This window comes from Ptiloglossa arizonensis, chromosome 3 (assembly GCF_051014685.1).
Source record: "Ptiloglossa arizonensis isolate GNS036 chromosome 3, iyPtiAriz1_principal, whole genome shotgun sequence".
NCBI classification, from domain to species: domain Eukaryota; kingdom Metazoa; phylum Arthropoda; class Insecta; order Hymenoptera; family Colletidae; genus Ptiloglossa; species Ptiloglossa arizonensis.
The window spans coordinates 10,203,308-10,231,116 of record NC_135050.1 but is presented as its reverse complement, the minus strand read 5'-3'; the positions used below and the strand labels follow the sequence as shown (position 1 = coordinate 10,231,116).

General features: G+C 38.7%; 1 protein-coding gene across 1 annotated transcript in view; it reads right to left on the bottom strand.

The window, feature by feature from the left end:
- Positions 1-27,809, bottom strand: part of LOC143144910 (alkaline phosphatase) — a 422,761-nt gene that overhangs the window by 394,521 nt on the left and 431 nt on the right. The window lies entirely within an intron of this gene.

The following is a 27,809-nucleotide window of genomic DNA, read 5'->3' as shown; positions in this document are numbered from 1 at the left end:
AAACGAACATAGAACAATTCTTTTGCTTTTCGTTCGATTTATTCATTCTTTTGTAAACTCTTCTTTATTGTATCGATCGCTTCTATCCTTTTGTATATCGTACGCTCGTTCTTTCACTTGAAAATTCGTTTAAAAATTACTTCTTAACGAGTCGTCTTCCGCTCTCGATTGTTTTCTCAGCCGAGCAGTTTGTCTGGACACCTTCTAACTACCGGTAATCTATGTTACGGACGTGACTTTCTCGTTAATTAGTACCTGTCGATGCGTTCTTCAAGATTTATTCGCAGTCGGTAGACGACATTAATTAGAATTTTTCTAGACCGTGCCTTCTGTTTTTACTGGATAGCTTTTCACGTACGACCCAATTATAATTTCACTTCTGTTACGATTAAAGTTTTTGTCAACTATTGACAAAGTAATATTTCCTTCTTGCCACGTCTCGAGCTTACTATTCGGGATGCGAACGGAAGGAATTTCTTTCACAGATTTGTAAGTTGTCGCATCGATATCCTTAGTTTTATTCGGCCTCGGGAATACGAATGTAAAATGTACGTGCATCAAACAGAATCTTAAAGCAACAATTTGCAATATTCCGAAGAAAGTACTCCGTCTAGAAATCCTAAATACCAATGCCCCACATTCTGATATGCTCCGTTGAAACAAAGAGGAAAAAAATAGGATTACAATTATTTACATAATTATTGCATTAATATTTAATCGCAGTATTAACGTTAAATGTTTGTGCTTAATTTCTCGTGACTTTCGACAAACGTGCGAATAAAAAATAGTAGCGATTCGCTTCGCGACAGTCTCTCTACGTTATTTCATCATTTCCTCGCAAACTTTTATTTGCCAATCATTATCGACGTCGATTGCGACGAATAATATCGTACGGCTGCTTCAATAGGACCGTGAGTGAAATATTCTCATTTTTCACGGTATACTGCCGTAAATAAAAGGCATTGTTAATGCTGTGTATTGTAACTGCTTCGTCGTAGCGGTAAAACATTCGCGTGTAATTAATTCAACAAAGATAAATAGTGACAAATTTCTCGAATTTCAATAATGAAACAGCTACGTTAACAGCAGGTCTATTGGACACACGATGTCTATAGCAATTTCTGATCACGTGTTACCGATTACGTTCGTGTCTGAGTGTAAATACCGAAAATGTATAAATTATCTCAAAGGAAAGTGCAAAGTTATCAAAATTATAACGCTGATGTACGACAACGAGACGTGTAATTTCGAAGAGAACGTTTTAAGAATCATCCGTTTCATACTTGGACGTATGTATTCAACATTTATACTTAAACGTCACAAAGAACGAATACACAATTTCAAACTGTTCGCGAACAAAATACCAACTAACGACGTTTCGAAACTCGTAAAGCCTAACAGCTGTTTCAGCTGGCCGTGGTATAACGATGGTGGGAACAGCGGAAAGTATTAAATCCAGAGCGAGTATCACCACCATAAATGCGCCGTTAACGTTGCACGCACAACACTTCGCATCTTTCCACAGGAGAAGGTTAATATCAGGAAATCGTTCTCTTCTATTATGACTATCGGGACATCCGATGCTCGGTCAACGAAACAAAGTAATTGCGTGTTTTTACCGATTTTTTTTTTTCTATCTAAGCTTTTACGATCGTGTATCATGCTGCAGTTTGTCGCGCGAATGTGCGAATGGTCTTTCAGCTATGTCTGACAACAATGGAAAATCTACTGGCGTAGAATGCCCAGTCGTAAATTGAGTACGTGACTATGTCTGTTCCTGTGAAAACACCACTTTCGGGATATTTACGAGTTGCAGCTATTATGTGTCACGGGGCTGGCATAAGGCGTTAATATTTTTTGCAGGAGCTGTCATATTTATTTTTCATGACACACTCGCAATTCTCTGCGCGCGAACGTGGTGACGGGAGGATTAAAAATGACCACGAAGGATAAAAATTATCGACATGGATTCCTTTTCTTTAAATTAAAATAAGGATAAGAGTTTACGGAAAGGACCACCGTTGCGCGAAACGTTTATGCAAATCAATTTAACAGTTAGTTAACCAAAATGTTATCGAGCATAATGCGTGATCTACAAGTAACGAGAAAAATTATTTTGCAAATTTGTAAATGAATAGGAGTAAATTGATAAAAGACAATATATAATTTCGATATCAAAGATGTAGTTACGTATTTACAAAATATATATCTAACCAGGGTTTGACTATCGAAATAAAGAAAGCTTTAAATTAAAAATAAATAAACTTTATATTTTAGTTTTATGCTCTCAAAATACGATTCGGTTTTGAGCAAAATCGATCCACGAATAATAATGGTTACCTCGTACATTTTCTTTATTTTTCTTGTACAATACATCCGTTATTTGGAAAAGTGTTTAAAATGTATTCAATATATCTTAAAAAGAAATAAATTTGATTTTTCTTATTCAAAACAAAATTTTAATCAAATCTTTTCCATTGCATACGTAAACCACATTTTCTTCAATTAAAATAGCATTAACGCAATATATTGGAAAGTATTACGACTTACTCGGCTCCTTTAATATAACTATTCTTGAAAACACTTTTGCCGAAACACTTTGACCCTTTCTTGAGATCACGCTGTATTTTAGGCGTCACTTCCTTCGAAATCTATGACAAACTGCCTCTACAGATTCCGAGACAACACAAGAAACCTAGAAGGTACGTGACAAAACTCCCGTAATAGTCTTTCCGCCCTTATTCGCTATCGATGTCTCCTAAAAATCCTTGAAAATTCTCCGAAGAGTTGCCAGAATCCCCTGAGAACTGAGAATTCTCGGAAATACCAACCAAGTATGCACTATGGATTCCCTGAACCTAAAAATATGGCCTGCACCCTCGAACTTTAAATTCCGGATGATCGAATGTTAATACGAAATAAAAAAAATGTTCACGATTCCATTCCCACCGGATCCAATACATTTCCTTGTTTTTAATTCGCCGATGACGCCGCGACGAATTCGCGCGAGATTAAATTACAAAAATATATATCGGACAATCGAAAACGTATAGCCAATATCCAGGATGATCGAAATTTTCTATAACGACGTTCGCGAAATACAAAGGCCACGGTAGACCGACATCGCGTGAAATTTTCTTCAGAAAATCTGCACTGGAACGTAATAATTTGATGAAAAGTATCGTCGCCTTGGCAAAGAGGCCGATGCTTTAATAACCATTTCCCTCTTGAAATTACAACTTTACGCGTGACATAAAAGGGAGAAAGGAGCGAAGTAGTCGAGTAAGAGGAGGAAAAAAACGACACTCTACCAGCAGAAGGTAATGATGATGATAATAATAATAATAATAATAATAATAATAATAATATTTCGCGTTACCGGCGAGGCGCGAATATCGCTCGCGCGAAATAAATCTCGACTTTCGTTCGAGGTTCGAGGTTGTCGCGAAATTACAGCACACACGATATCGAGGCAGAAACGGCGGATTTGCGTCGAATGGCGTTTTCCGCTTACGTCGTACATATATCACTGGCATAATCGTCGAGTTGAAAGGACCGAACTAATATAATCTGAAATGAGGGAAACTCGTCGGGATGGGTGACCATTCACATGTCTCGGACCCGGTTTGCATCGAACTGCTGGCAGCTTGTGGGCGCGGGCGGGCTCTGATACGCGCTAATTAAGCTTCATGAATTTAAAATTGCCCTCGTTAATCGAGGCGCGTGTCAAACAATTCCGCGGCGCGATAATGATTATCTTTGACGTTCATTAAAGTCGAAATCGTTTTTCGCGTGACAGCTGGGAATTTAGAAACGATAGCGTGTTGGAAATATTTTAGGCGAAACTTCGGCGCTAACGGAAGCGGCAAGAAGTTACTCGGAATAAATTCTCTCTTGATATCTCGGTGTGCTCTTTTATCGTCGCGCGACCGCCTCGCTTCTCTCTCTCTCTCTCTCTCTCTCTCTCTCGCTTTCTCTCTCTCTTTGAAAAGTCGAGCACGTTGTGTAGAAGGAAAAGCGAACAGAAACACCAACATCTACGTAGTTGTTCTCTGTTATGGAACTTCCAAATTAACGCCACCTCCTTTACCCGCGAATTTTTGCACTACGATTCCACTTTATTTCGGCGGTTCGCTCGACTGCGCTCGAAATATTTCTTTCCGGTGTTTTAAAAAATTCCACGTTTCCAAACATTTTTATACTTAACGTTGTTCCCGGTCGCCTTCTTCCACCCGTGTTACTTCCTTACAGTCACGTACGGAACCGTGTGCTTAACTTTCAACACGACTGTTTACCCCATTCCACACTTACACCTTTACTTACGATTTTTTTCTTTTTTTTTTGCAACCAAAATAAAGCGCAGAAAACCCGGTTACGTGCGCTCCGAATTAAAATTCTTCGTCGGAGATTGCGACATCTCGGTTGCGGATAAACCGTACGGGCGAATATTAGAACGTTTCGTCCGAAAAAGGATATTAAAAACTAACCAATTTCAACATCGCCTGGAAACGAAAAATTCGTACAAAAGTTTTAAGAGTGTCTCCTGAGAAACAAAAGATGTCTCTATCGTTTTTCCGAAAATTCCATGGAAAAGTTGTTAAAAAGAGTCGAAAATATAATATAGTGGTGTGAGCATGAATTTTTCATTTTTCAAAAATGAACATTCTTCGACTCGTAACATTCTCCTGAACGTTACAACCGATCCGAAGATAAAGGAAAATAGAAATCCATCGTCCGTGGAAATTGGAACGAGCACTTCGATTCTACCATCTCGAGCCCAAAATGTGGAAGAACTATTCCAGACACCGTAAAACGTGCCGATAAATTGATGCGAATCTTAAAACAAAATATCGCGAAGTCGTAAATTACTTTGTCACCGTCGGCTACGAAGATCTGCTACCGATTGTATGATGTATTACGTGCTCCGAATAACCGCGAAAAGAGATGCACGTAAAGCGATGCAACTCTGATCTATCGAACGCCTATATTTGTTTCTGTTCGAGGCGGGTATAAAAAGTTCAGATAGCAAAATGTCGAATAAATGCTAACCACGTTGATGAATCGTGTGCACGAACGGAACCTAGGAACGATTTAACGCGTTTCCGCGAATCGACTGCGCCGATTAAAAAATATCGATGAAATTGACCTCGTAGAGAACACGTTTTCTTCGAAGTTCGTTTACACCGCAGCTACGTGCCCCGCAGCGCGCGCACCAGGTGCCTACGAGCGTTTCGGTGTTCGTTGCGCCGCGGAAAGTGTTGCAAAATATTCATGCAATACTTAAAAACGAGGAGGAAAAACGGTACAGGTGGGCGCGTGCATGTGCGCGCGATGTTTTCAACCGACGCGAAAATTTACGGTTACCGAAGCAAAAAACCCTTGGGATCGTATACGGAAGATCGCAGACGCGCTACCGAGCGATATCAAACCCGTAGGACTCGATATGAACGATTCGGAACTCGTGGGATACAACGGTCCGACATTGCAGATTCCGGGCCGGTGGAAACCGATACCGACGGATTTGTACTCGTGGGAGTAGAGACTACCGATAGAGTCGGATAGCCTGTACGAATTGCAGCTGGAGAAAGCCGAAGAAACGCTAAACGCTGAACGTTGCCTTCAATATCGTTCGATTTCCGTTATATTTGCATTTTTACGTCATTTTCTTTCAGAGAGATTACGTATTTTTTTGATTCACCGAGTAGACCTCCAGATCGCTCGAAACCGATAACGATGAATTTGCTTTCGCGGGACACGGTACAGAGTGTAGAGTCGAATAATCCGTACAAATATGAAGAAAAAATAAACACTGAACGTTGCGCTTAATATTGTTCGATTTCCGTTATGTTTGCATGTATCTTCGTCATTTTCTTTTAGAAAGATTATGTATTTTTTTGATTCAACGAGTGGACCAAAGTAGAACACCTGTAGTCCAATAAAAGAAATCGGCTGCTCGATTCTTAACTTGGACTCAATCTGGACCAATTATATATTTTCGAGTGTCGTGTTACGCTTATAGAAAAATTGGGTCAATTTACTCAACGACAAATATATTGACCGATTTACGTTTTACTCATAATTGAAAATGTTCGTAGCGGTTGAAATTCGATAATTTTCTTCTGTATTGAATTCTACATATTCAGAAATGTTTTTAGTCGATATAATGAAACCGAATTCTTCGGTAGCGAATTTTGCAAACTCAGGACCACAGGTATTATGTTTCGAGAGTACAATTTCGTCAATATCAAGTTTCACGGGTTCAGGATTCAGCGTTGATCCTTGAACTTTCAGAGTTACGCTAAACATCCCGATCCATATATGCATGAAAATAAATAGCAACCGCAACCAGCCTCGATCTACTCACGTTGCGCTATTTTCTTTCTCATTGACCCATTAAAATTGATCCTTCTCAAGGAAAGAAAATATTTGTCTAAGGGTATCAAACTCTTTGCGATATCTATTATGAAAATGCATGTGAATATTTATAAATGCAAATATAAACTGTAACACGGGGAACAAATTTTAAATCAATATAGAGCAAATGCAATTTTCAAGAACAGATTTAAAAAATGATCGATACAGGAAAAGTAATTATTGGAGATGACACGATTGATGGAAAGTCAATTTATTGTAGGTTGAAGACACGATTTATTATAGATTGTAGATACAATTTATTATAAATTGTAGATGCAATTTATTGTAGATTCTAGATGCAATTTATTGTAGGCTGTAAATACGATTTATTGTATCTGTATTCTTTTTTGCCACATATAATTACATTCTGGATTAGAGTTTATAATCATCGCCGCATCGAAAATGTCGGGAAATACAATTTAAACAATTCGATCGGAGCTGTTGCACAGATAAGATGTCGTTAAAATTATTCTCTTTCGGTTTCCTTTAATCCAATCGTTTATTTTACTCGATCGTATAAATATGATTCGTTTTACGTGAATAAATCGAATTCAATTCGAAAAAAGTCATAAAATGTTCAACGTTTATCGGAACCTTCTACGCATAGCGAGGAAATTGGCGCTGAACGAAAAATTCGAGATCCATTTGACATTTTGTCTCCCAAGTTACGAACGCGATTAACTCGTGTAGCATGGACAATAAAGTTTAAGTTCATCCATGAAATTGAAGAGGTTTAGGTCGGGAGACGCGTGACATAAGCCCAACTCGTTCTATGCGCCGTTCCAGGAAGACGTTAATTAACAAACTACACACTGCAGAGCTCCATTATGCGCGAAGCACATGTAGATCCTAATATTCAGAGGAACATCCTTTACCACCCTAAGCACGAAGTACTGCGAACAATTGCGGTACAACACCGTGATACTTGACGAGGAAAATAGCTTCGCTGAAAAAAGCTCTCGCAAGCCCTGTATGCACCTCGTTGAAAAATCGTACAGTTCGATCGTTTACTTTAACGAGCCGTAACGTGAAAACTACGTCCCGCACGATCCACGTTCGAGCAACACTCTTTTCTCGCTCTGTAATCTTGATCCAAGCTATGCACGAGGTAACACGCGTGGCCAATTAATCCTGACTGACGCGTAATCACGAAACCCAGATATCCAATGTTACCGGAAGCGCAGCTCTCTCGAAATAAGGAAAACATAGTCGTCGGTAGACTGATTCGCTTTTGCGTTGGTGCAAATATTTACAGACAAGCATTAGAACGACGAGTAATTAAGTCACGCAAAGGGAATGCGAAGAAGCTCACCACCCTTCTGCGAGAGACCAAAGCTAATTAGGTATTAGTCCGAGGCACCCGTTCATAATTCACGACGAGATTCCCCACGTTGGACATTTTAATCCTATCCCTAGTTGAATCGATGAACGGCTAAAGGGAAAACTGAATATTTGGACGATCGAAATAGTGCTCGTATGCTTGTCGAGGATATTAGATTCGACACAATTCGTTTTAACAAATGCTCGTTTGTAAATCCCTCTACCACGGTTACAAAATGAAACACTGTGTGTATACTCAAAGGAACACTCTGATATAGGTAAAATTTCGTTGTCCAATTTTAACTGCAAAGCAGCCGAAAATGGACAGTTATTTTTACCTCGGACGGTAACCCGTCGAGCAAGAAACCTTCATTCAAGTGTCCCTCAGTGATTTTGATGAAACTTTCCAGGTTTTTCAGAGCGACCAAAAATAAAAGATACGTATTCTTTTTTTTTTTCTAGCGGCGGTAATTTAAGTTTAAAGGATGATATTACCTTCAAAAATGTCTGGCTTTTTATGCTACCTTCGAAATTATTATACGTAATATGGCGTTCATACGTATTTCATTACGTATGAAATTATTCGTGTTATTACGTGAACTTTAGAAGGAAGTTTCACAAGTTATTTTTGGCAACTCCACAAACTTGCAAAGTTTTATGAAAATCCAGGAAGATAGGGACACTGCGGATTCTCCTTGTGAGCGAATTGTGCCTTTTTTTCTAAATTTAAATTAGTTCGAAATTTATTTGTGGAAAATCCAGTCCCGTTATAGCCCTTAATGCGAACACTTTGACTCCAATGCGACAAAAATTAAATTTAAGACAGTTTATTTGTTCCTTATTTCGTTCCTAATCGCCAAAACGAATTATTCGTGTTGATTCAAAGTGGCACAGGCGACGTACAATGCATATCGGAAACAAATCAGAGAATGAAGCAATATTATATCCGTTAAAAAACAAATTTTTATCGGACTAATATGTATTATTTTTGAAACGCGGTAGAAGTAAATACTCATCGAGAGATTAATCGTATAACGAATAATTTTCGTAGAACTAAAACTTAACGATTCGAGTGCAAGTAAGAAACAAAGGAGGAAAAAGAGACTGCAGTCATTTACCTAAAGAAGGGATTGTTTGAAAGTTCGGCGAAAAAGAAAATTGCTCTCCGTTGAAACGAACTGTGAAACATTTCTTACACCATTGCAAGAAGTAATCGTTTTGTGAGAAATTATTGAACAAAGATCGACCGACAAATAAATTACGGGAAGTTCGACAGGTCTTCCTCGTTCTATTTACATTCTACATTTTTACAATCCTGATAGACATTTTCAAAGTACACGTAACTCGCAAAATGAGCCGAAAAAATGAAGAGAGATCAAAGATCAATGTAAACATTGATCGTTGGCGCACTGAGTTTCATGCGAAGAATCTATTTGCATAAGAATATCAAAGACAAAGCAAGATCGTTCCCCGATAAACGTAGACGGTAAAGATATGGATCGAAACACGCGTTTATTTTGAAAGCTATCAACCACACGCGCGTTTAAAATTCTTTTAAAATGGAACGTATTCAATACGGAAACAATATACTTCGCGATTTTGATAAAGCTTATTCAGCCGATAGCATGCAATTTTCTTTTTATTTGTTGCGGATGAAAAAAACACCCTCAAAGGATTCCTAAATCATTAGAAAGTAAAAAATTATTTTTATTCCACGGATTTTTCCACCGTAAAAACAACGTGAGATCAAAGTGTAAAATGTTTTCATACAGTAAAAGTTTTGCTCGGCCAACTGGAAAAAGCTTTCCCTTTGACAGGAAAAAGCGTTCTTCGCTATATCTTGACATGTTTTATATTCTGTATTGTAGGCGCCGTGATCTCTTTCCCAATAGTCCGATAAACCGATCGAACATCAAAGAGTCGCGATACACGTTACTTAAATGGTTACCCTTTAAATTGTTCCATTACCTTGATTATTCGAACAATCGTGGCACACGCTGTTTTAGTAATCGACACACAATGCCATTTTTTCGCAAAAACCATTTATTTTGAAATATTTGAATATCGGATAACGCAAACCTTTAAAAAGTTAACGACTTCCTTTGATGTTATCCTTCTTAATGGTATTATTTTCGTAGACGTACTTTTTGCTTAGACTCTGTACTACCTTGAAGCTATTTCTAAGGCAACGAAAGCTTCGAAATGTCTAGAAATAGAAATAGAATTGCTTCTACGTTCCCCTTCTTCTTTTCCTTTTTAGTCGTGTAAAATTTATCTTTAAATTTCAAAAACAATTTTCATCGAAATATTTACAACTTGAAAGTTTGTGTAAAGCTACAAGCATTTCGTGCACTTCTGTTTCTCACAATAAACGGTAGAAATATACTTATATTCGATCTTACTTTGAACACCTAATTCGAACCTTCTAATTTGAATCCGAAATCTAAATGGCACGATCAAATCTCCCGATCTCGAGTCGCTTCGTATTTCGTGAGTCATAAATAGGTACCAAGAATTGTTAGTGCAGAAAAATCACAACACCGCATATGCTGATAATAATTCCATTAACCGTGTCATTATTCCATTAATCGACAAGTATAATTATGCTAACTTTTGTTTCGTTTTATCCCGTTGATAAAGTAAAATAAAACATAACAAAAAAATAATCGAATACCTTTTTCAAGGTAGTGCCTTTCACGTAGCTTTGTGCATTGATCGACCACAATTTTTCTAATCCAACTTTTTGTGTAACGTTGATACATTTATTCCGATATCGTTGGTCCTTGATAAAAATTCGCGAGGTACGCTATATTTATGCATCGTTTATAATTTCGTTCGACAGGGTTGCGAGTCATTGGGAGGAGGGTTTCGTTTTTCGTTCGAATCTTCTTACGTTTCGGGCGAAACAATTGGTAACCGCGGCTCCCTGCAGAAGTTACAAGCGTCCCGAAGTGGAAGAAGCGGTACAATCGACGGTCAACTTCGTAACAGGTAACCGAGTTTCTGGAAAAGATTAGAAAGGAAGAAGCACGAGATGACATTACGAGCGCGAACAAAACGCGGAAGTTTGAAAGAAGTGGGTAGGGAAGCGATGTATCGAGAAGAAAGTTGAGACTCTCAATAGCGCTGTCATATTGGAACTTCTCGAGAACTCGGAATGCATAAAAGATGGAGATCCCGTCCCCGTCCGAAGTCACGAATAAATCCCGGAACGCGAACAGCTTTATTACGTTACAGCATGGCTAATTGAACAATTGCCTCGTATTCGTGTAACCGTGGAAATTCACCGCATACGTTGCATTTGGTCTTTGCGAGTTATTTTCGAGCAACTTGATTCGAATAATCAACGGTGGTATAATCGCGTAGAATTTGCTGCTTGTACGGTACGAATGCATAGTTCGTACAACGAATATGTATCGAAGCATAGGTTGTTGCACATGCAGAATTATTTGAAAATTATCGCGCATATAGAACGATTGCATTTCGATAGAGATTCTATTTCGATTCGTTCTTTTTTAAACACTTCTGATATTTTCGACGCGAAATATAAAATTCTATAATATACGTCGCAAAATCGCACACTCTCGTAGAGAAAATTTTATCCGTACAACCATAAGAAGTTAAAGTTTCGTACCAGAGCAATAGGAACGAAGCAAACTCGTATCCACTAAAAGCGTCCTATCCAAACAGACCTACGCTATCCTACTTGAGTCTGACTTAACTAAATTGCTGTATATGTTCTACCAGCTATACGCACATGCACACGCGTTATAAAGTGTACGTAATTCGAATCATTGTCCATAGAGTTGTACTCACCGAGTGCAATCTTGAATACTTCGAAAATGGCATAAGTAACAGACTCGCATAATGCCTTTGTGACTATCCTAAACTTAAAGGAGCTTACGTAAAGTTTCATTCTTCGAACTTTAAAGGATCATCGTAGAATTCTAAGGTATTCCGTTCGCTTTATATGTATAATCCGTAATCGAGATCACGGGCAAGACACGCCGAGAGTTTCATAAACTGAATTAATTGCGATCCACGTGGGATTTATTAGCTTACGAACGGTAAAACGGAAGTCAAACTCCCGTATGAAAATAGCTTCCGCATAATTCGTGTATAAACTTAAGCTTAACATTTTACATAATCGTTGAAAAAGCTAATTTTCCATTACAACCTTATTAAACAGCGAGAAAATGAATTATTACACATTCAACGATTACATGGAACGTTGTCATTCAATTTCAATAGTATCAATATCTAAGACCAGCTACGTAAAATAGGGAATCAAGAGGTTGGAAATTTTTTAACACGTTCGGCAATCAGCAATTCAGAAGACAGCGGAACGAAATTTTCATTTCCCTTGGAAACGCCACTTTTGACGTTTCTTATCGCGCGCGCTATTTTAAAATGCAACGATTCGTACACGAAATTATATTTATACGACAGTTATTTAATTCTTTGAATCGAACTCAATAGCGGACGGTTAGTCTGCGTAATCACGAATCAAATGTCGAATACTAATTTCGATGTGCAACCACAGCGATATTAATAATTATTGACCTCGAACATTTAAATATTCGAGCTACGTGTAGCTACGCTACAATAGAAACGATTATTAATAGAAATTAGAGAGGTCTAAAGTTTGTAACAAATTTCCACGGAATTACACGAAACATTCGCAATTACAGTACTAGCCATAGAAATTGCTTCACCTTAAACATTATAAATGTTTTCGATATAAATTTCACACGACCAACAACATTTGCGTTATTGAACATCAAAGGTTCAATTTACACGAAAGAAAACACAATTCGTTGCAACGAAACAATTTAATATAACCACCACGTTTTCAATGTGCCCACACATTCGACAAAGTATTTACAACGATATGTTATGATCTTTTATATTTACCTACAGTACTCGTGTAGTTACAGATTACAAGTTTTACACGAACTTAAATACTACAAAGTTTGTGGAAATAGTCTTTTCGAGTTCCAAATCTGACTTCGTGTTCGTAGCAACGCGACGACTCGCAAACAATAATTATCTCATTGTACGAAATGAAATTAAAGAAAAAAGAACCCGGAGAAAGATCAGCTCGAAGAACGAAAGTGCGAACGCGGGAGCTAATTCCGTGGAATCATCGCAGGAAACTACCGATCCAAATAATACATAGTTCGTATCCACGCGAGGAGTCAGGAGTTAATATCGGTCGAGTTGCGTTCCGGCCGGAATACTCGTATATTGCGCGAGTATATCGCGCCGCGACTCTCGCGTCGAGTAATTTTACTTTTGTAAAAGCGCGAGCTTTCTACCGCGTTTCCCGCGTACAATGAAAAGGCGCAAATACGCGCTCGCTCGAATAAACGCGAATCAAAGACGAGATCGTTTGCGGCCTCTCCGCGTTTTGCGAGGACAAAACCGAACGTCGAGACCTGGCCTGGATCAGCCAGCAGAAACATAATGCCTATGCAATTATCTCGAGTAAACGTCGCGAAAGGCTGCGCTCGAGAGAATCCCGCGACTACTCTTAGACTTAGACAGCCTGAATCGGCTTGTATCGGACCGGAGAAGGTAAAAGAGATAAAGGCTAAGCCCTACCCCATTACCCGTAACGATCTTTTTGCCTCGGTTACGACCACCTACATCCTTGAAACGAACGCAAGGAGAATGGAAAGAAGAACCGCGACCCGAGAGAAGAAGGGAAACACTCCCCCTCGATGGGAAGGGTAAAGAAAAAGAAAAAAAAGAAAAGAAAAAAAAAACCGAGAAGCTAAAATGAAAATTAGCGCGTTGCATCTGCTCGTCAGGATGAACTACCCCTGCAGTCGTTACTCCTAATGGAGATTAAACGAAGACCAAAGGAACGGGGCCGCAACATCGGTAGCTCGTTACGTTGTCGACGCGAAATCTTTAATGTTCGCGTCCGAGATGACGGAATTACCGACGTCGACTTCCGGTACGAAGGGTCCACGGATCCTAACAGCTGCGCCGTGTCGAGATTCGAAGCGGTCCCGCCGAGTGAATGTAACGCGAGAAAAAGCGAGCCGAGCGCAGAATTCAAATGGAAAAAGCGAAAGACGGAGAGAATTTACGTAACACGTTCAACCGTGCGACGCCACACACGGATTGCATCGTTTACCACCGAAGGAGCCGGCCTCGCCATCCGACGGACGAAAATAAAGATGAAAACACACTGCGTTTCTCTTGATCTACGATGATCGTGGCTCTCCGGTCTCGGTGAATTTCTCTACCGCGCATGATGCAGACTCGATTTTTCTCCGCTGGAAAATTCAGTTTCCGTTAGATTCCATCGGAAAACTTCACCCCCGACGAACTTTCCGAAAAATTTCTACGGCGAGTAGATCGTCCGATTCTTTCGATTCCGAGTTGAGCAGCCGGTTACACGTAAAGGGACTAAAATCGCTATTCGTAAAACTCGGTGTAAATTCGATTCAACGAAACAAGGATATACTTCGAGGAAGCGTACGAGTTCACAAATCGTTCTCCATCGAGATATAACATCCTTCTAACGAAACGAGAAACTCACCCGGTACGACGTAGAACGATCGATAGATTTCTTCCGAATTGGACAGTTTCGTAACTCGGGTTCGTGTAGTATTCGATCATCTATATTTCATAATTACATTTCTTACCGGGAAAAGTACACGTAGATAACTAAAGTTGTGCGAATACAACGTTATTTTTTGAAAGATAGTTTATCAGTCTTGCAAGAAATGTGTGAAATTTATTGTAGAATACTTGTGCACTCGGTATATCTCTTAAATTTGATGCAGGACAAATCTGCGTAGGAATATTATTTTCAAAATTTGTCCATTGTTTCTGAGCAATAATTTTTCACTTTTCTAGTGTTCTTCTCTGAAATTAAAATATTTACCTTTGGAAACGAATGTGCGGGTCGATATGCCGCGTGAATGTTAAGGAAATTTGAATTATCTCAAGATCAAACGATCGAAAGATACGGTTATTCGAGTCGTTGAATTTGTTTCTTTACACTCTACAAAGATATCGAAAATAAACTATAGAGTTCTATTTAAAAAAATACCGACGACTTTGAAATTTCGTTCAAACAAACGACCTTGAAAAACAATTCATTCCGCGGTTGCACGTGCTCCTTGAAATAGCGTAACATTGTCCCGGGAAGTTTCCTCGTACAACAATAAATAAGGCAAACAGATGATGCTATTTAGCCAGGACATCCTGTGTACGATAGTGTGTTGTGACACGAATCGCGAACGATGGTTTCACTCGCGATGTGTCTCTTCTGTCACGGCAAATTAAAATCGTGTTTGTGGAAAGAGTCATTATTTCTTGACGATATATATAAAGTAATTTATTTAAGCGTGTTGCAATAAAAATGAACACATTTAAACGATGCAACGAACGAATTTTACACTCGAGTGTATCTTTAATATGATTTCTGTGAGGTCTAAATGGATTCCTACGAAATGTACAGAAGCTGATCTTGAAACTAAAATTAAGAAGTTTCTATCGATCGGTCTATTATGGGCAAACGAAGGAAATGACACGCGATTGGTAAATTTGGGTCCACGAGGGTGACATATTCTAATAATGAACTAAAAACCGTAAGCGAAAATGACCAAAGGTAATCGTTTGTATAAAATTTATAGTGCTGCGAACGATAAATGGTTTCGAAACTGCAAGCCACGCCTACCAGCGCATGCATTTTTGAAACCACTTCGAGCGGTTCGCTTCAACACACGTGGCCTTTCGTTGAACACGGCTTAACTTTCTTACGGTGAATATGTAACTTAATAACATACAAGTTTCACGCACGTTCCCCCGTAAAATATGCACCACCTAGATTGTAATTCTTCCGAACGAGGAAAATCCCAATTCACCCGGAGTCGATCGTGAAAATTTAAAATCACTTTAGAAAAAAAGATGGATAGAAGGAGATGGAAATCAAGGGGACAGAAACAGGGCGTATTCATTCAAAACGCGACCATTGTTACAAACTTTAATTACGTTCTATTTAATAAAACTAGGACAACTGCTGCGGTAAGCATCTCCATTCATCGCACCAGCTTTCAAACCACTCTCTGCTGTCATTGTTTCCGAACAGAAATTATGGAAGTTATCGCAACGACTAATTTCGAAATATATAAAAAATGTTCATTTTTTCGTCCTTTCCATGGACTATATTGTATAATACAATATATCGCAAACTGCGGCTTCACAACCACAGTATAAGTGAATACTATCCTACAACCGATTAAGAAAATATTTCTTGTGAAAGTTGAAAGAAATTTTAAATAACGTAAGATTAAATTATAATTAAAAAGGCAAACAAAGTACAACGAAAGAACATTCTCTTTTTTACAAGGACATTCAAAGATGAAAAATTATATCAATATTATAATGAAATGTGACAATTACATGAAATGTTATAAAAAACATTTCCTTCGTTCAAGAAATAAACCATCGCTTGTTATCGTATGCATAAAATAGAACTCCAGATCGTTCGATATTTCATCGATACACTGATTCCAAGAAACAATTCAAATCGTTACGAATATATGTTATCTTCGAAAAATTTATAAGTTTTTTACCGACTATTTTAATTACTCAGTGTCACTTCGTTCACGCGTAAGACACGTTAGACCTTTTTCGTGCAAAACCACGCAGATTCGGATAAAAATTATTTTAACGTACGTTGAAAAAAATTGAACGAAAACTCAAACGATATTGTTAGTTAATTGATCGAATCGGTACATCGACAATCCGATAAACATACTGTTACTACTCCTTCAGGTTTTCTTATTCATCGTGCAACTAAAATACCTACTATTGGGTATGTTTTGTAAGGCGTATCTTAACCCGCCACGCCTTACAATTCATTACAAACGTCTCCTTGCAAAGCAAAGGAAATGTAACCGTCGAATAACATTCACGCCCCGCTGCACAATATTTACTAACCTCCGCGCGCCAATCAGATCGCTATCGCGAACACGCTGAATCATACCCAAGCTACTAATTTTACCACGCTGCTACCTGTTAAACGCCTCGGGTTGGATGTTCATAATTACACACCGATTTTCATCTGGCGCCGTAATTAACGATTCTTATGGCGCCAGACGTACGTTAAGTATAAGCAATAGCCACGTACCTCAAGATTAGCGCCGATTACGACTAGATTACGACAAACGACGTATAATCTCGATTTCGTACGCTTGTGCAGCCACCTAATCACCGAAGGATCTAGCAAGATGGAGCGAACCCTAGGATCCACCCCTTATCTCTGACGCACGGCGATAGTGTGCGTGATTGTGTACAATTACCAACCACAAGAAAGATAGTAACGTCATGAGAACCGTCGGCCTTCTGTTAAGCTGGCCAGTCATCTTTCTCCATTAACTCTCGCGGAACTGTACGAACGTTGGAGCGGGAATCGGTAAAAATTTCCATAGGCCCTAAGCTACCATTATTGGCGGAAATTTAATTAACAGGCTAACTACGGAATACGCAGATAAATCCTCATTATCCGATCCGCCGTTCTTACCCGTGTGTACGCTGTACACCGCTGTACTCCGCGCCTCCGAGGCCGTGAAAAAATAAAAACAGAAAAGAAACGTCGCTTTTTTTGCGGCGCAAGTTTCCAAGCGATCTCGATACACGAAAACTTCCGGGGCAACGCGGAACTATGAAAACCCCGAAAGAAAATAGATGTCGGGCATCAAAGTTGGATTACACCACCGAGTAATTTGTACCCGCGCGTTTTATTACGAAAACATCCGGAAAACTTGAACACATTATTTCGCGAGAAAAGTTCACCGAAGATTCGATGTTGTACACCGGATACACGTACACAGGATACAATCTCTTTAGTAACGTTTTCGCGAAATGCTTCGAGCGAGCTTGGAATGCGTTAAATACAAAAAACACAATTTTGTGTCTCCTTTCTGTTATGGAATCGATAAAGATTCGAGGAATTAATAGGTATATTTGGTAGGCGTATGAACAATGGATGGAATAGTTTTTAAAAAAATTCAACGTAAACTGGTCCTTTTCTCTTAAGTAGATATGTAAGAAAAGTTATGTACGAATGAAAAATATACGCTAAGATTAATCAAATCGAAATAAAATATGATACGCGTACCGTTTAGATGATTTGAATAAGTACGTATACATCTTATTTCATTTCATGAAATCAGCGAGAATCAGTACCGATATCCATTTGTCAGAAATGCTTGATCAGATCATCTTCACGCGTTTTCAGTTACCGTACGTTTGACAACTTTGGGGTTTTTCTCACTTTTGCGCACGATGGCTGAATGCCGCTAGCCGAAATGATTTAAAGAATTAAACAGTTTGAAAACTGCTCGGAGTTTGCAGAAGCACGCTCTAGCGGACAGAGTCTGTCGACGATACTGTTTTCTTCGTTCCAATTTTACGATATCTCGATGCGATCGATCGAAGAGGTTTCGCGTTCATGCGACTGACAGCGAATTCTTATTTCCAATTGTCCGAAGAACTACCAACCTAGGTCATAAAACCTGTGCAGCTTGAATAATGCACTTTTTGCATTCACGACCCGGCAATAACTTTTCCTACGTTTTTGGATATTTATTATATTTTTAATTCCAAAAACACCTACGACCGAAAACGAGTCGTTGAATTCTTTAAATGAATTTTCGTTAACTGCTCGTACACCCACGGAATATACTTATTTTTGAAATGTATTTTATAATTTCGTTCAAAAACTTTTCCTTTTCGTTTATACACGGTCTCGTGAATATTACAACCGTGTTGCTATTGTATAATACGGTACGCTAATGATGTACTATGACGAGAAAGGAAGATCACAAGCGCAACGTTATTCATGGAATGCGTAAGTTTAACATCGACCAACTCAGGATTTATCGAAGATAATATTAACTGCGGAATTAATTATCTCTTTGTCCGGGGCATTGAATCGAACAGCTTCGCTATTTTTAAGAATACTAATTTTCCTATGCCTGAAAGGAATTATTAGTATACCTCGGAGGCGTACAAACTTTAATCCGAGTTTCTAAAGTTTGACCTCTTTTGTTCCTGTATAGTTGAGTAATAATTGATGCATCGTAACTTCATCTTCATGGACTGATAGTCGAACATCTATAAAGACGATCGTAATCGTTCGAAGATCGTGGAATATATGGTTGTTCTTTAATTGAAATCTTTAATACGATCCTAAGTTTTCATACTCTAACCTCTCAGGGAATCTAATCTCCGACATTAAAGATCGTTTGAAATATTTAAATCTAAAAGTTAAACTATCCGTGGCCAATATTGCAACGTACACTCATCGGTAAAAGTTACATTATGCAACAACAGAAATCAAAACATCGTAAAATGCTACAATATGCAATTCTAACCAGTAACTGCAATGAAGTAAGAAGTTGAACTTGCACATGTATATTCAACGTTGAATCTTTAAATACTGTACATTTGAGTATCGTCGATAAGATATCCTCCTCCTGCCCTTTTGCATTTGGTAATACTCGTTGAAATACTTTCATTCTTTATTAGCTACATATAATTAATTTAATTTTTGTTTTTCTATATCTTGAATACCTCCCTCTGATGGTAGGTATATAAATAGTTAAAACTATCGAATTATTAACAACGAATGTGCTACGTTCTGAGTTTATGGTGGTCTCTAGGAGGACGTAAAGATATTATTTTTGTAACTTTTAATTTCGATTGGCAGTAACAAAATACGTGAACGAGGTTCAATGGAAAATATCGAAAGGGTATACCACGATCATCGCTGCTAGAAACGTACACTGGTCTCGACTTAACTACTTACGTTTAATTTAACCTCTACCCACATTTATTACTCGTAAATGGAAGACCCGACTGACAGGAAAAGGCATGAAACCAGATTGCATTGTCCCTGGCTCTCTCAAACGAGATTCTCAGTCAGAACACCAGCTAAACAGGGGCATTCGTTCCTGGGGGAAAAATGTTTCACTCCCATTCTTTTCTGCATCGAAAGCAATACTGAAATTCCCCGGGGCGATGGTGGATTAAAGAAATAGAGACAGACACTTGACGGGTAATGTTCGGTAATAAAAGTCGTACTTTCATTTCGCAGAGTGTGCAAGACTTCGGACGAACGTGATCCGGGTCCGAATATTGTGACAAAATATTTAGTACCAAAGCATTTTATATGGATCATTTCCAGAAAAGCAAGCGAGAGAGAGAGGGGGGGGGGGAAAGAGAGAGAGTTGCAATGAAATAAGTGAAATCCTTTTTCCTGTTACGTTTCGTATGTTCATGAATAGTTTGATTCACAGCAGACGACGACGAAAAATTGCGAGTAATATTTTTTAAATAATTTAATACATTTTAAATTGTGAATTAAACCGTTATTTCTCGGTATGGAAAATTTAAAATACGAATGCAATTGACTGTTCATTGCTACATCAATGTACTTATTTTTTTTAATTCGTGCTTCTCTTTTTATCGAAGCTGAGCCGATCGGAACATTCTTGAAACAGAATACATTATAACACGCAAGAACCGAGAATAAAATTTCAATCCGTGCTTTAATTACTTTTCAGGAGACAAACGAACGATTGAAAATGAAACTAACAAAACGGAGGCTAGGTTTTATTTGTCTATTTCTATTTCGTGTCGTGTGTAACTTCAGCCATTCGTTGTACAATTCCACTCTCATCTTACTGTTACCCAATTCAATTACCCGCATTCTGTTTCGATTGCGATAAACTACGCGGAGATACATTTTCCGGTGCGGTTAAGTGTCCAACGTCTAATTTCCGGTTTCTGTATCCAGAGCCTGGTCATTTACCTCGGCAGCTAGGTACAGGGTAGCTACTGAAAGACGTTAGAAACGACCGATCATGAATCTTCCAAACGAATTATTGAATACTCTCGACAATCTACCGACCATTCGTTGAGGTCTTTTAACGCTAAAAGGAACAAGTTCCAACTCGATAAAATACTATTACGGATTACGACGTGAAATGGATTTATAAAGCAGAGACGTGACTCCCCGGACTCTTTCTTAGATTTTGGTACTTGTAAGGTCACATTTACATTAATACATACTCAATTACAATTCATCCGCTTATGAAGGGAAAATTACTAGATCTGATTAAAAGTTGGCTAGTTCCAAGCTTCGTTCCACTTTTAAATAATTTTCTCAATACGTACAAAAATATAAACACTCTTTGACGTTGTCGCATCCTCTTCCACGTTCAAAAACACATCGAAGGGAGAAATCGAAACTCGAGTGTGGCGATAAATTAGTTTAAAGAATAATCGAAAATCGTTGAAATTTGAACTTTTGCAAGATCTCTGGAACGTAACCGAAAAGCTTTAGTTCGTGGTTCGTTTAGATTATCACTTAAGATCACTGAAATACTCTCCGTACCAAGTTTCCTTGCTGCTTTAAGTCTTAAATGACCATCAACCACAGTTGTATCGCTTTTTGCAACTATTGAAATACGAAAACTAAATTTCCTAATTGAAGCAAACATTTTGTTTACTACATCGTCATTTTTACGTCGATTACGCTCATATTCGGCTAAGTTTTCAATAGGATAACAGTGGATTGCAAGGTTCACACTAATTAAAAAGTTAATATTGAAAATATCTCTGACGCTAAAGAAGACTTGGGTTCAGCACCACGTGGTGTCTCATTCCCGAATTTTCACATATTTTCGCGAAAATTTCAAACGTTTTCAGCCGCCAGCGCCGTTTTCACTCTACCAGACAAACCGGGAAGCGCGACGTCAATATTCGCAATCGTATTATCGTAAGACGCGAGCTTCGGTCCCGATACGTTCGGCGGGAAAACTTCGAACGGAAAAACTCTTCGACGAAAATATCTGCGTGCCCGGAAAGAAAAAAGGATACCGTGACAGATAATCAAATGTGTTCCCGAAAAAGTTTCGTGCCCGGGTCCTCCGAGTAAAACTTTTTTCATTTGACGTAATGCAGCCCCGGTGCTTGTACTCGGGCTCGGCTTAATTTTCAAAGATAAGGCCACGCTCCGAGCAAAGTTTCCCCGATGTCGAGTTTAGCCAGCGTGCTCCTTTTTTCCCCGTGCACACAGGCTGATGCACCGATTGAAACACCGCGCGTCCCGACTGATCAAGGAACTGCGGCGAGGAAGACCGAGACTTTGTTTTTATCGGATACGATAGCCACGACGAAGTTTCTATCGTCCCTCTATACGGTACAAGCGTGAACAAACTGCGAGCATTTATGCTAGTTAGTGGATAAACTCCGAGAGTAAACTAAACCGGCATGCTGCGTTACGAGCGTGACGTGGTGAAGTTTATTAATCTGCCGTACGGGCTATGTAATAGACTGAAATTAATTGATCACGAGCCACGCAGACTCGTAAAATTTTACTCCCGATAGAGTCTTTCCATCTTCCGACGATTATTGACGCACATTCCCCGTGTTTGCAATGTTTGTGGATTAACGAACTGAGCGTAACGCACGTGCTTGGTAATTTGAACATTTTATTAAATTAAAGTGCCGCGGTCCGACGTTTGTGTCAAAGTGATGTTACTCGTAAGCGTTGAGCGAGTACATAACTTCTCGGGCAATCGTGTTACTCTTTGCATTGCGAATATGTATCGTTTCCAGTAGCGAGTCGTTTCTCACTTTTGTTCTTTCGCTTCGCTTACGCGATCTTTTGAGCGAGATTAACGTGTATCGAACCGTTTCAAGCACTCGTGAAAATGTATTTAGAAAAATGGATATTAACAGCTATATATATATAGGTTTATATTTGGAGAGGTTTTTTCACGAAGAGCGATACGAACTTCGAATCGAAATAAAACGAAACCCACGAAAGATAATTTGGTGCTCGTTGTTTTATTTCGAAGTACGGTTGGCTCTCGAATAACGTAGTTTCCAACAACGCGGATTTGGTTTTACGCGGCTTTTTCGCGGTGACAACGACAAATTGTCTCGCCGACAATGACATAATAGTTTCAAATGACGATAGTTCCATTTTTCAATTAGTTTTTTAAACTTACTTTATTGTAAGAATACATGATAACACATATGAATATATCGTGTATATTAGAAAATAAAATTCTAGGGTAGATTATACGTTTCGTACGATTTTACAGAGATTTTCAACTACACGATTAGTCAAGGAACGTATGCCTGCGTTGTTCGAGGGACAACTGTACATTCAATGACATTCTACATATCTAAATTCTTTGTTTGGAAGATAATATCGAGAAATACAAAATATAACGCGACAAAAATGTCCGCAGATAAATTAAAATGTGGAAAATTGATTCCGTTATTATATCGATATATTAACATTTTGTTGAACTTCCATTTTAAATAAATAGTCTCGTATCGGTGTGCATCCTCGCAGTGTCTTTTCATATCTCTCGACTCCATATTGAGTGCACAGAATTACAACGTTGCAACTGTGTATGTACAAGACTGTAAGCGTCTTCTCGTAGATCTGACGCGTACATTATTCAAGGCCATGCATTAGATACGAAGACTGGTTTGTGAATATTACAACCGAATGAATCATATACCAGTCTAGGAATTGCTATTTGCTGCTTCTTATTGTAAGGGCCCTGAACCGATGAATCATTGACTGGTCTCCTTATTTATTTATTATATTAATTTACTTCACCTTTGTACCTTGCTATTTGTGTCTACTTTCTTGTTTCTACGCAACCATAGTTCAAGAATCATTGAAATACAAAAGTATAAAAATATCTGTATTTCGAAAACAAACAGATACGATAAGTCATATACTTATGAACTCCTCCACTGTTTTCGATTCCAAAATTTATTCCTCCCGTACTGGATTCCATACTGGAATCTGTTCCAACCTATTTAAATATTTTTGCCAACGAGTTCTCTGCCCCTTTTCACTTCGTGTATCTCACAATGTGTATAGATTATTCATATTGAGCTCGCACAGCTTTACAGTTTTTCTTTATACAAATTCAGGGAGCGAATTATGCGATTCCGTGCTAGTTCGTATTCATCGGTACCTTGGTATAACCAACGTACTCTAGACTTTACATTCGACTCACGTAAAGAACATTCTCTATTTGAAAATATTCCTTACAGAAAACAACGTTTACCTTCGTAAAAGGAATTTCCGACATCGATCTCTCGGGCAAGACACGACACAGGCTCAAAATAACGAAAGAAACAAGAATTTTACGTTGACGTTCGAAAACGACTGTCGTCGCTGTCGAGTATCATCCACCAACATAAAAAAAGCATTCGAAATGGATCAGTCGGGCTTATAATTTTTCACGCGCGTCAAACTCCACGCGTTTCTGCACAATACGACTCGACTGCATTGACAAGCGAACAAAACGATGCGACGTATCGAAGATTTGATCGATCCGTGAAATTCGCAAGCTTAAAACGATACCGAACATTTTTGCTTTGTTGCGCAGGCACGAAGGGGTTGCTACGAATCGCATTTGTTACGACACATTGAGCTGGGAAAAAAGTTTGCGAGACAAAGAAAGGCTGGAAAAGGGAATCTGCATAGCTCGGTGGTTGATGACGCACGACTGCTTTATTTAATATCGACATGGAAAGAAACCGAAGGGAATTTTAGGTTCGCAAAAACAAAATCTAATTTTACGAAAAATCCTCGGATACAAGGTATTAAAAATGATTTCCAAGAAAGATAATGAAACTAATCCCGATCGTACCAAAGCGGTGAAAGTATATAGCTTACAATTTTTCTGTGTCTTTTATCACTATAAGGCAAAAAAGGAAGAAGTCAACCGAAATGATTCTTGCAATCGAATTAAAAATCTAGAGAAAATTTGAACGATCGTCGTATATCGTGTCCTCGCGTGTTAGTTTCTTTGCTTCTGTTTCTCTCGATGAATGAGCTCTATCCGTAATGAGATTGTATCGAAATAAACTAGTAACACAGAGTGCACAATGCGTATCTACGTCCGAATGAACGATAACGAGTCATTCGATACCGTGATCGCGTCTGCCTTGGATAGTTGTAAATGGAAAATGGAGCGATAAAATCGAGCTGTTCTAAACTGTAAACGTCAAGTGTGTATTTCTAACGGTGAAGTAGATGCAACACCACGGTGGTTTTAATCATTTTGTCACGATTAATAGGATTTGTATCAAAACAAAAATACTATAATAATAATTAATATAACAACGAAAAAACTATTCGGTCTTTTAAGAACCTCTCTTGGCAAAGAACATCGACCGTTCCATCGCAGTCTACTAAGATTCAACGTTCAATTAAAATAGTTTACTTTGTCGTTTCTTTAGAAAACGAGGAGCAAGCGAAACGAAGAATACGTGCGAAATAAATACGAAACAAGCTTCAACGATGCGACGCAAAACGATCGAGAAATCATCTTTAACGGTATTTTCAGAAGGGAGCATTGATATCAACGCCTTTGAACCATATCATACGAACGCTTACGATTCATGCGGTCGAGGGATGGTTTGTGTAACTATGTTATGAAAGTGTAAATCCATTACAATTTGCATTGTATCCCTGGAACGAAAATGCTAACTCTTCGTTCGCGCATTGTGGCTGATCGAAACCAACCGTATCTACTGCGGGGCTGTAAGTTTCAATGGTAAAGCTATGTACGATTAACTTTGTTATTGAAATCGTGACACCAACTGCATCGAATTAAAGCACCGGAGTTCGAGAATTATCGTCTCCATAAAACAGAGATTACGAATTGAAACGATATTCTATTCTTTTCGGGCGTATTAAATTAAATGCGATGCAACTATATTTAACGAACGTTTCTCCTTTATCGACGGTAGAAATTACGATTCAAAAGTATCACGGTGCTTGTTCTTCATCTTGATCTTTCGAACCGCTTGATATACACCAAAAAATTGATTGCCGTAAAAAGAAAACTCGACGAAAATATTTTCTAGACAGCGGAACTTGAAGAAAAATGCGACGGTTTTAGAAAAACGGAAGATAGAACACATCCTATCCGGACTATTTTCAGTTGTCGTTGATAAAAACTACCGTAACTCGTCAACTGTTGCAGCAACAGTCGGACGAGAATTTAATCTTGACGAAAACAAAGTCGACCATCGAGAAATATCGCTACACCGATTGTGCAAAAAAACTGTTCTACTTAAGAATACAGAAGAAATGAATCAACCGGTACAATATCCGTTCATTGTGCCAAGAACGGAAGATTCACGTACGTATTTATGGTATGGAAACAGGATATCTAATAAATGGCATTCCGGGCGGAAGGAAATTGCATTGTACTGTCGATATTTTACGCACCTCGTGATAACTGCGTTCGCGAAATGTAGAAACATTGAAGATCGTTTCATCGAACGCGAAATATCTCGAAGCAATTACTTTAAGCAGTCAAAGTCGAATCGGGTCACTTTTTTCAACGAAAGGTAGCGCGAGCGACGACGAAATAATTCAAAATACTTAATTAGCTTAAATACGGAAGAAATTGAAATAATCCACGCTTGGAAGGAAAAAGTTCAAGAAATCCGTATTAAACTTCCGCTAAGTGGCGATACGCTCTACTTTGCATAATAAGGTTACAGAAATATAGATCTCGTACGCGCGTATTATTTAATTTTTCGAACGAATTTAACCGTTTCTCGTGAAATTGTTACGCAGTAACGTTAATTATTTAACATTCGCACGCGTTAGACAAAGTAAAACGTTAAGGTAACGCGACTGAAATCGGTTTAATCTGTGGGACGCACGGATTAAAAATAATCCGGGCAAGTAGGAAAATAATCCTATAGGAAAGCATTTTTAATTTTTAGAGGATATTCCGCCAAGACACTTTTAATACTAATTGCAACATCACGCGCGATATAATTAAGAATAGATTGAAATTAAACGTCTTACTGGATAGAATTCATTACTATTTAATTAATCGGTTCGAAGGTGTTACGGAAAATTAAATGGCTATTTCGGAAAACCCAGGAAATTGCCTTTATTCTCGAGCGAACTCTGATCCATTTCCCGTGATTCGACCGTGATCCTGATCGTTTTCCTATGAAGTTTATTTAAAGCCCATTAACTCGGACCCCGATTCTTTTTCCCCTCTGTGATTCTGCAGTGTCGTTATATGTTTTACAACCTGCAAATCGTTGTCGAAGTTTCCGAACCTCGCAATTGCTTTATCACCGTGTTACTTTCTTCTCGCGCGTTGTTTCGCAAACTGTGAAACGAAAATTGTTCGCCCACCGCGGAAGAGTACAATTCGAACAAAAATATTGAACGCGCCAGTATTTGACGAGGCATAATTGAAAGCGCCCACGAACACACGAGCGCGGCTCATTTGGTCAAGAAACGAACGTGCGACTCCGGTGAGCGTGCAATTATTGACCAATGAAGCAAAATAAGTATTTATGGACCGGCACTTTTCGCTCGACTAAACTTCCCCTGTCCGTACCCAATTGCTTTCCATGTCGGAGTTCACCCTACTTTCCCATTTTATTTCTAGGTACTGCGGATACGTTCGCGTGTGTTACACTTATACTCGATTTAAAAAATTTTACGCGGCTCGATTCAAAACAAATTCGACGGTTTAACGTTTCAAAGAATATCGTTGCGAAAGACACCACGGTGTAAATCGTTTACAATTTTTCATCGATGCGACTCGTATTTACGTTCCCCGGATCGTTTTCAAAGAAAGGCTTTTCAGTTTCTGCAAAGCTTTGAGAAACACCGGGTCGCTTTTAAAATTATCTATCGGCCTGGTTTTAAATCGCGCAGCGAACGCAGCCACGATATCGCAAAGTGTACAAAGGTGGCTTCGTATCGTGAGAAACCGTCCACGGTTTCGTAACACTAGAAATGTTTAAATAAACGGGGCAACGTTAAAAAGCGCAACGCAAAGCCCGACAAACGAACGAAATATCGTATCCTCTAACCGAATCTAGGACCGTGACTTCAAAAGAGAACGAGATCCCTCGTTTCGCAAACGGACCACATAATATGAAAAAGCTGTCTCAGATTATTAAATCACGATTAATAGAGAAGCACGGGAACTGAGAACGTCAAAGGCGTTCCGGAA